General features: G+C 40.2%; 1 pseudogene; it reads right to left on the bottom strand.

Moving 5' to 3' along the window:
- The window catches only part of LOC111156793, a 19,424-nt pseudogene extending 9,429 nt beyond the window's left edge, over positions 1–9,995 (bottom strand).
- Positions 9,996–10,772: the final 777 nt, after the last annotated feature.

Raw genomic sequence — 10,772 nt, forward strand, 5'->3', positions numbered from 1 at the left:
AAAAAAAAAAAAAAAGAAATAGAACTATCAGGGGCGCCTGGGTGGCTCAGTGAGTTAAAGCCTCTGCCTTTGGCTCAGGTCATGATCCCGGGTTCCTGGAATAGAGCCCCTCATCAGGCTCTTTGCTCAGCAGGGAGCCTGCTTCCCCCCACCCCCCGCCTGCCTCTCTGCCTACTTGTGATCTCTGTCTGTCAAATGAATAAATAAAATCTTAAAAAAAAAAAGAAATAGAACTATCATACGATCCAGCAATTTCACTTCTGAGAATATAACCAAAGGAAACAAAAACACTACCTCAAAAAGATATCTGCACCATGTTCATAGCAGCATTATTTATAAGAGCCAGGACATGGAACAACTTAAGTGTCCATCGATGAACACATAGGTAAAAAGATGAGGTGTAAAAATACAATGAAATGGTACCCAGCAATAAAATGAGGAAATTGTACCATTTGTGACAACATGGATGGACCTTGAAAACATTACACTAAGTGAAATAAGTCAGACAGAGAAAAACAAATACTGTATAATTTCACTTACATGAGATACATGGAATCTGAAAAAAACAAAACAGAGTCAGAAAAAGAGGTCAGACGCGTGGTTACCAGAGGCAGAGGGTGGGGGAGAGGGGAGTGGAAGGAAGGTGGTCAAAAGGTGCAAACTTCCAGTTAGGAGATAAATAGGCACTAGGGATATAATGTAGGACATGACAACTACAGCTAACACTGCTGTAGGATTTATAGAAAAGTTGTTAAGAGAGTAAATCCCAGAGGCACCTCCGTGGGATCAATCAGTTAAGGGTCCAACTCTTGGTTTCAGTTCAGGTCGTGATCTCAGGGTCATGATCTGGGGTGGGGGTGGTTATGAAATCGAGCCCTGCACCAAGCTCTGCACTCAGGGGGAAGTCTGCAGAAGATTCTCCCTCTCCCTCTCCCTCTCCCTCACACGCTCCTCCTACTCTCTCTCTCTCAAATAATAAATAAATAATTAAAAAAAAAAGACTAAATCCTAAGAGCTCTCATCACAAGGAAATGTATTCCTTTTTTCCTTTTTATTGTATCTATATGAGGAGGTGGATGTTAGCTGAATCTATTGTGGTAATCACTTAAAACATATGCAAATTAAGCCATCAGGTTGTACGCCTTAAGCCTAAATAGTGATATATGTCAATTATTTCTCAATAAAATTGGAAAACAAAAACATGGAATGGAAGAGACAGGATTAAGTCAGAGCTCAGAATTTGGGAACCATGACTATAGAGATGTTATTTAAATCCATGAGTAAGAATAAATTACTCTGGGAATGAGAAAAGAGCTAAAGAGAGAATTTTGGGAAACCCTGATCTTTAAAGATTTTATTTATTTGACAGAGAGAGATCAGAAATAGGCAGAGAGAGAGGGAAGCAGGCTCCCTGCCAAAGAAAGCCCAATGCAGGGCTTGATCCCAGGACCCTGGGATCATGACCTGAGATGAAGGCAAAGGCTTTAATCCACTGAGCCACCCAGGTGCCTCGGAAACCCTGATCTTTAATGGAAAGAGAAGACACCATCTTAGGGGCACCTGGGTGGCTCAGTGGGTTAAGCTTCTGCCTTTGGCTCAGGTCATGATCCCAGGGTCATCTTGGGATCGAGCCCCACATCGGGCTCTCTGCTCAGCAGGAAGCCTGCTTCCCCCTCTCTCCTGGTCTGCCTCTCTGCCTACTTGTGATCTCTCTCTCTCTCTGTCAAATAAATAAATAAAATCTTAAAAGAAAAAAACAAAAAAGAAGACACCATCTTAGAATCGAGAAGAAATTAAGAACTCGGTGGTATCTCAAAAACCAAGAGGAAGGAATCCTCCAAACAGGACTTATTGTCTAACAATATCAAAAATCACAAAAGGATTGAATAATACCAGGAGTGAAGAATGATGGCGTTGATACAACAATGCCCACTTGATAAATGAACAAACAGAGGCTCCAAATTTTATGATAACTTGGCAAGTGCAGAGAGTGGCAGAGGGTAGATTTAAATTTAGGACTGGTGACCGCCCATGCTGTTCCTACTAACTTCCGCTACTGTCCAGTCCCATGACGAGACCCAGACCTCTGCAGGCCAGATCTGAGTCCCACTTACTCTTTCAGGTGTCACTCCAGGCCTGCTTCCTGGACGAAGCCTTCTCTACCTTCTTTCTGTAGCACCCACACTACTGCACATCGACTTTGTAAGGAGTGTTGCTAGCTCTGTGAGTGGGATTTTTAAGTTCTCAAAGGCAGACAATTATATTTCAAAGTGTAGCTGTACCAGGCTGTGAGTTGTGACAGAATTTCAAACTCCCTATTCTCATGATATTGCTTTAGATATTAAAAAAGGAAATCCCTCCCAGGGAATTTATGTTCTAAGGACTATAGAAAAGCAAAGTATATATATATAGTAAATAGAGTAAAGGAAAAGGGATTTTGTTACAGATCCAATCCATGGATTATAACTTTTTTTTTTTTACCTTTTTTTACATTTTTACATTTTTTTAAAACATTTTCATGAGTGGGAATGATAGAGTTGGACAGCACACGGGGTAAGAAGTGAACAGAGAGTTAAAAGCTCACCTCTTGGGGTGCCTCAGTGGCTCAGTGGGTTAAGCCTCTGCCTTCGGATCAGGTCATGGTCTCAGGGTCCTGGGATTGAGCCCCGCATCAGGCTCTCTGCTCAGTAGGGAGCCTGCTTCCCCTCCTCTCTCTGCCTGCCTCTCTGCCTACTTGTGATCTCTCTCTTTCTGTCAAATAAAAACAAAAAAAGCAAAAAAAAAAAAAGCTCACCTCTTTCCTCTGGAGGAGGTGGTCAGTGGTGGGGGAGGGGGAGGGATTTACAGGGAGTTAATGTGAGGAAGTTTCACTGAATGGTCAAGGTGGGACATTGGAAAAACAAGGAGATTAAAATAATAAAAGTTGGTGAAGTTATAAATGTTGTCTGCGAGATAAGTAGGGAAATTGATTCCTGGGAAATAAAAAGCTATTTTTTCCAATTAATTTTGTTTATTGCTAGGATCCTTGAGTGTTTGCAGACTGAGTTGGCTGAAGCTCCTCACACTAGTAATGAAGTCACTTGCTCAGAAGAGGTTCCTAGGATTCAAGATAATCACTGTTGTTGCTGATCTGTTCTTTCTCATTTCTCGCAGGCTGAGTTTTGAGGTTCTGAGAGCACCCAGAGAAAATGAGAAAGGAGGACTTTTAGTCTTAGTATGTTACCTGCAGATTAAACGTGTTTTGTATATTAATGACCATCTTTACTGAGTCCCTATATTATGAGTGCCTACAATGTGGTGTTGTTTGTAGATTGAAACATGATCATTCCCTTAAACATTTCTTTCCAGTATGTGCTGGGAAGACTAGGAATCATTTCCTAAAGCCAGTGACCCGGTTTCGGAAAAATCACTATTTATATAGATGCAAATATGAGAAATTGATACTCACACATACTGATCCATTCAAGGTGTATTCTCTCCTCAAGATATTTATAGTGACTTGGGCAAAAATGAAGGGATTTGAATGCACTAAAGTTTCAGAAATCCTCTGCAATTTCTTATGCAAATACCTCAGCAACTTTTAACTGAGTCACCAGTGATTTCCTGGAAGTGGGAGTTCTTATCTCTGAAACCATTTATTGGTATGAATTGTTACCATTACCAATTATTCTGTGATTTTAGGAGATGGATTAGGTTGAAGTTTCTCAGAAGATATTAAAATCATTAACTCACAAGAAATTCTTTGGTAAACTTTCAATGAGGAGTAAAACTGATGTAATCAATATCAGTTTCAAAGTGTGCAAAGAATTTCTAGAGAAAATTTCTTTTGAAGTTTGTTCCTAAAGATGAAGTGGAATATGATATAATTGTATGGACAAGTGAAAATTCAAATGTAACGGTTTTTCTCCGAGATGTTATTGCTTAGTGAAATTGGCAGGCGATAAAAACCCTTCTGAGTAAAAATGTTTGAACATATTATAAAGTCTTAGGATTATTTATTCTAACCATCTTACCTTACAGATGAGGAACCTGAGGCCCGCAAGCCAAGAACATTATCCTGGGTCATGCAGCCAAGTGCCTAGAAAACTAGGGACCTCAACTCCCAAACTAGAGGTCTTGTAGTTAATTTATTTAAACCTCTATGTTCCTCAGGAGACTGGGAATTTTTCCCAGCTTGAAAGTCACCATTTTTCCATCATCTTAGAGAAGCTCTTTCACTGAAATTGGCAAAATCATTTAGCTACTTGGACTGCCTGGGAAACACAGTGTGAATTTTGATCTTTAAACATTTACTTGGTTTCCCTGGGAAAGGGGAAAAAAATGATTTAGCCTTATGTCTTAGTCCTCTGAAATTGTGGGTATGAATTTAACTCCATAAAATGGAGTAAAAGATATGTCATCTTATCTTTCAATCAAATGAAATTTGATTTGTTTCAAGCCCCCTCCTCTTGGCCTGGCAAGAAATTGCATTTCAGTCATTATTGGAATATTCTTCCCCATTGGTGAGAGTTGAGTGAAGGTTTGAAGCATCTTAAGAAATGCAGAACATTCACGAAAGTTCCTTTGATTCCAAACTTTCACCCCTTTCTTGGTCCTTGAAAAGCGGTATACCAGGGTTGTTTAGAGGGCAGATATTCTAGAGCCAGGATGCTAGACTGAATTTCAGCTCACATCTGTTTTTTCCTTTAAGATTTATTTATTTATTTATTTGAGAGACAGCATGCACATGCATGAGGTGGGGGCGCAGGGGCAGAGGGAGGGGGAGAGAGAAACTCTAAGCAGACTCCATGCTGACCTCGAAGCCCAATGTGGGGCTTGATCTCATGACCCTGAGGTCACGACCTGTGCTGAAACAAAGAGTCAGATGCCTAACCGTCGCACCACCCAGGCACCCCTCAGCTCATATCTTAATAGCGGTTTTCATGGGTTGAATGATGGTTTCCAAAATGGTATGTCAATATCCTAATACCCCAACCCTGTGAATGTCACGTTATTTAGAAAAAAGTCTTTGAAGATATCATTAGTTAAAGATCTTGAGATGAGATCCCCATGGAACTCCTGGAGCCACCGGAAACTGCAAGGGGAAAGGCAGAATTCTTCCACAGAGACTTTGGAGGGAGCATAGCCCTGCTGACACCTTGATTTCATACTTCCAGAAGCTGTACTGTGACAGAATTAATTTATGTTGTTTTAAGCCTCCAAATCTGTGGTAATTCGTTACAGCAGCCACAGAAAACTAGCACAAGGAGGTAACCATGGGAAAGTCAAGCACCTTCCCTGTCAATTTCTTTATGTTTATTATGAGATATAATATTAGTACTTACCCTGTATGTTGTTATGAGAATAAATAAGTCAGTCCACTGCTTAGAATAATCCCCCAGAATAATAAGAGCCCTTTAACCATTCAGTCTTGTGTTAGTCTGTGCTGATAATGATAAACTCATTTTCCAAGGCCACATGGACTTTTGAGGACCTGTTTTTCTGCTTCTCCTGTGCAAAACTTGAGGAAAAGGTGGTTTATGGGCTGCAGGGCTCTATTACCCTGAACCCACCCCCCCAAGGTGCTCCCTACAGCCTTCCCCATCTGAATAGGTGGGATCCTCCCTGGTGATCTGAGAAAGCAAGTAGTAGGTTGAGAGCTACAAAACTGACATCATGTTACCTTATATGCTGTAAAAGCAAAATGCTTATCTTTCTTTCCTGGGGCAAAAACGTTAACATCCATCAGTGTTTTCTTACTAGCTGACCTTAGTATACATTTTTAAATAACAAAGTACCAAAGAGCCTGGGGTGCTCAGTCCCTTGAGCATCTGACTTTTGATTTTGGCTTAGGTTATGGTCTCAGGGTCATGGGATTGAACCCTGTGTCCAGCTTTGTGCTCAGAGCAGAATCTGCTGGAGATTCTTTCTCTGCCTCTGCTTCTCTCTCCTCTCCCTACATCAATCAATCAATCAATCAATCTTAAAAAAAAAAACAACAAAGTAGCCAGTTTCCCGTAAAACTTGGTAATATTTTTGCTTCTGATGTAAAAGGGTGGTTTCTTTCTAATTTGTCTTGCTGTTGCGGATGGCTCATTTAAATTCTGACTTGACTGAGGTCAGTGGCTGTATCATGCATCTTCGTACACCTTGTTCTATGCCTTGTACATTGTGGGTACAATAAATATGCAATATATGATTGGTTATGGAGCTATTAAATTGTAATGCTTCTGAGCTGAAAGGCATAAAAATTTCCAGAACACCCAAAAAGAGACTGACTTCATTCCCTGGAACCCAAAACAGAAAGTACCCTTACCACTAAACACACACACACACACACACACACACACACACACACACACCCTAAAAAAAAACCAAAGTGCTTGTCACATGGCACTTTAATCCCTTGCACTTCCATCTCCCAGGTTGCATTCTTCTAGAGGGTACTAGGCCGTTTTCATGTCTGTCCTACTAGGATAGACCATAGCGTTTGGGTGTAGACTTGCTCGGTGTTTATTGATTGACAATTTGACTACATCAATGAATGCATAGACATGCAGTGTTCAAATGGGGTTTGCAAGGCCTGCTAATTGATCAACAGCCCTATGACACATTGGATCAGAGTTAGGGAGAGGTCTTCATTTCTGTGACTGTCTTAGTTTGGTCGACTTCTCTTACTTCAGGGACATTGTTCTGCTTTGTTAGCACTGTTTGAATTACCAATAGCTCATCTTCTCCTTGAACCTTTTCAATTGTGTAATGTGATGGGATCATCTGATTCTGCTTATTCACTTTACCGACTATTAAATTTCTATACTCCTGTTCAAGCACCTTCAACTGATTCTTTATTCTTCTAGAATACTGTCCAAATTCTTCTCATTGTACTGAATACAAGAATAGAAGCAGGAGAACTTCTAAGGAGCCAAGGAAAGATAATAGTGCTTTGGAATAGGCAGTGGCAGTGGAAAGGAAGACAAGTGAAACTCTTTGTTAAATATTGTAGAGGTAGGGCTGGGAGATCTTGCCGAAGGATTAGGTATGAAAGAAAGAAAATAATTATGGGAAATTCCTAGGTTTTGGTCTGGGCAGCTGGGAGGAGGGTGATAGTATTTAATGAGCTGGAGAAACAAAGAGAGTTTTTAACAATTATTTTAATGTGTGCGTGTGTGTGTATGTTCATGCTTGTGAGCATATGTGTGTTGTGAGGTTGAAAATCAAAAGTTCTGTTTTGGACAAGTTACCTTTGAAATGAATAATAAATTAGACATGAAAGATGTCAGGTTGGCAAGGGAAGACACCAGTTTGGATCTCAGAGGTGAAATACTGAGTTTGGGATTCACTAGCACATACATGATCTTCAGTCTGGGCGTCTATCAGATCACCTGGGGAAGAAACGTGGACAGAGAGGAGGCAATCCGTGGGTCAAGCCCTGGGTAAGTTCCAATGCCAGTGACATTTATTGTCAGTTGTTTCTAATACATTTCTTTTGTATTAGTAATCACTTCCAAAAACCTGAAACTTCTATTTTATGAGATTCCTAGGCTCAGAGAGTTCAAAAGAATTATACATTCCATATAATTTAGTACTGCTTATTTTGCCAAAAAAAATTTCCGTTAAGATGTGCGGTTATTCCTTGCCATTGCTTTATGAGAGGCCTTAACTTCTTAAGAGACCTGTAATTTTCCTTTTAATTTCTGATGTGAAGAGTCTGTCAATAGATCTTAATCTGTTAATTACTGCAGCTTTATACTGGTTTCAACTTGCTAGGAAAAAAACATTTAAATTTGATGCCATTACTGGAAATGTGTTATATGTCTTTTTACACTTCCTTGTTCTCGAAGTGTTTATAAACACAGTAACCAAAGTTTCTTACTCAGAGACTAGAACAAATTTAATAAAATAAGGCACGATTTGGATTATCAACCCACTTTCAACATCCCCTTAAGAGCTGGCATGGTAGGGCATGGTAAACCCCAACCTTCTCAACCCCATGCTGACTTCTTGTTGAAACATGAGAGATGGAGTTTATAAACAATTGGCCAAATACTATAATGCTCTTATACACATTTATTTGACAGAGACCCTCCAGGGAACACACACACACACACACACAGCCACAAAACACTACACTTGCACAAATGGTTAAGTGCTCTCTGTTTCCCATGCTGGTTTTCTCCCACTACCGTGTAATAAGTCCATTTACAGGACATCTATATAAAAGAATATAAACTGACTCAGTCAATATCCTTGACAGCTAAGCCTACTTCGGAAATTCATCATACTCTCACTGACACCAGCAGTGTGTAGTAGGAGAAAAAAGGACTGCATCTATATCTAACTTCTACTCCCGGCTAACAGAGAAAGTTCTTAATGCTTAGCCATGCCTTCTTCTTCTCAGGAATAAAGGCCTTGCTGGGGTTTTGCCAGTGCTGTTCGCTCCCACTATAAATCTTCTAATGCCACCATAATGCTTTATTTTTCGGGTTTCCTCCTGCTCTTCTTCTCACTGTGATTTAGCAGAAAAATCCACACGCTGCCAAATGATCCCATACAATTATAGGATTTATGGGGTGCTAAAACAGCCCTTGGGCAAGGCCATCAAAGGAAAGGAGCTATTCATTTATTCTGTAGTTTGTGGGTCTACAAAAGGAAATGGTCAAAATGGCAACTGTTTATGACCAAATCTAAAGAATTTAAGCAGTTACCCAGGACAGTCTGCCGAGTAGGAGGAAACCCAGGACTACACACTAGTGTGAGGTGTGGTTTACGGTTTTTCTCTCAGTGGATGGACTTTCTAAGACATTTGGCTCATTCAAGCCCGGGCACCCTTGTTCTGTAGATGAAGAGCTATTCTTTCATCCTGTCTCAAATTCTCTACTGGGGAGAAGATGTGAATGAAATGCAGATGTTTAGAAATATAAAAATCTCCTTGCCATGAGTACTCAGACTGGGAAGAAAGCCAATGCCATCACTAATTCTGTTTTCTATTTGTTTTGTTTACTGAGAGGTTTTAGAGATAAGAATGCAAACAATTATTAAAGACTTTTGATAAATGTTAGTTTTTTTGAGCTAAAAAGTTCCTTTTTAAATAGTAGAATGGAAAATTCTACTATCCTTAACCAAATCTAGAGTCATCTAATTATGTAGATTAGAATCCACGGTGATTAGAAATTGTCCCATTTAAAAAATATTTTCCCATTGAAATATGAATACTCTGAATAATTTGGCCTGACTTTCATAGTGGTGAGGAAGTGAAGGTTGTAATTTTCCCATTTTCCCTGATTCATCACAATCATGAAGAATTGCATCATGAAAACCAAACATTTTACCAATTACACCCAAGAGTATGCTCTAGTCTTTTTTTTTTTTTTTTAAGATTTATTCATTTATTTATTTGACAAACAGAGATTACAAGTAGGCAGAGACGCAGGCAGAGAGAGAGAGGAGGAAACAGGCTCCCTGCTGAGCAGAGACCCCAATGCGAGGCTCGATCCCAGGACCCTGGGATCATGACCTGAGCCGAAGGCAGAGGCTTTAACCCACTGAGCCACCCAGGCACCCTGAGTATGCTCTAGTCTTGTGTAGATCGTCATGGTTCACTGATCTATGAGTGCATGAACCAGGTCTGCTGGCTAGTTTTTTGCTCACCATCATGACCCTATAACTTACTATAATGCCTTGATTATGTAGAATTTTAAAGGCAACTGATGGTTTCACCAAGATTGGTGAGAACATGTCACATGCCAATATTTACAATGGCTGCAGAGTAGGTGGCATTATTCTAGCCTACTCTGCTCCACTCTGCCTTACTGTTCTTTTAAGTTGAAAGTCACCACAAAAGAGTTGACACCCACATACACCCAGCCTTCCACCATTAAGGCCTGGGATGAGGACACTGTGAATGGGGTCTCGGACAACACCATAAGCCCAAGAAAGATATGAGTAGCATTGATGGAGTAATATTGGAAGAGCCAACCAGGAGTAACCCAGTCCTGACTGTCTTTTTCAGGGGACATTCTTCAAACCAGTTCAAAAAGAGCTCTGCCTAGCTTTCTCATCAAAAATCTGTGCAGAAGGTTGTTTAAAGTCTTCAACTGTGGAAGTCTTCCAATGTCTCCAATGAATAGAATGCTAAACTCTAACTTTTTAATGTCCCATCCGAAGGAAATACCATGTCTGAGAGGCATTCATGTATGTCTGACTGTGACCTTGTGCATTTCTTCTCAGCCTTTGTGGCTCATGGTGGAAGGTGGCTGGATTGAAACGCAGAAAAGTGCAGGTGCTAGCTTTGTTCATTCCCAGGATCATTAGTGTCTGCAAAGCCTGTGAGACTGCACGAAGGGGATTGTTTTTCATGCAATTTCTATTATTTAAAAAAAAATGTCCTTTTCTGTGCCAGTTCTCAAGCCTAAAATTTAGAGGCCTTTCCAAGGACTTTAGGTGCTTGTTATTAAAGTAGCTGAAACATGTGCTTTTGTTTCTTAGTTAAGCAGAGCAGACAAAAAGAAAAAAAAATGACATTAATTCCAACTCTTCGTGAGCAATACTTAAATCAAGAAGTTGAAAAAGCTACTTGAGCATGCAGTGATAATAATAGCTCTTAATTATTAAACACTGCAGTGTGCTTTCCCCCTCAGCAGCGGTCAAGAATTAAGTGTTGTTTACTCCATTTTATGGACAAGAACATTGAGGCTCAGAGAGGTCCAGTAAACCAACCAGGGTTCCATGGTTAGTAAACAGCTGAGCCCGCATTGGACACCAGAGATTGAGCTCTCTTAGGACCTCATGGCTCT

Source organism: Enhydra lutris, unplaced genomic scaffold, assembly GCF_002288905.1.
Source record: "Enhydra lutris kenyoni isolate GAN:26980312 unplaced genomic scaffold, ASM228890v2 scaffoldscaffold49, whole genome shotgun sequence".
Classification (NCBI taxonomy): Eukaryota; Metazoa; Chordata; class Mammalia; order Carnivora; family Mustelidae; genus Enhydra; species Enhydra lutris.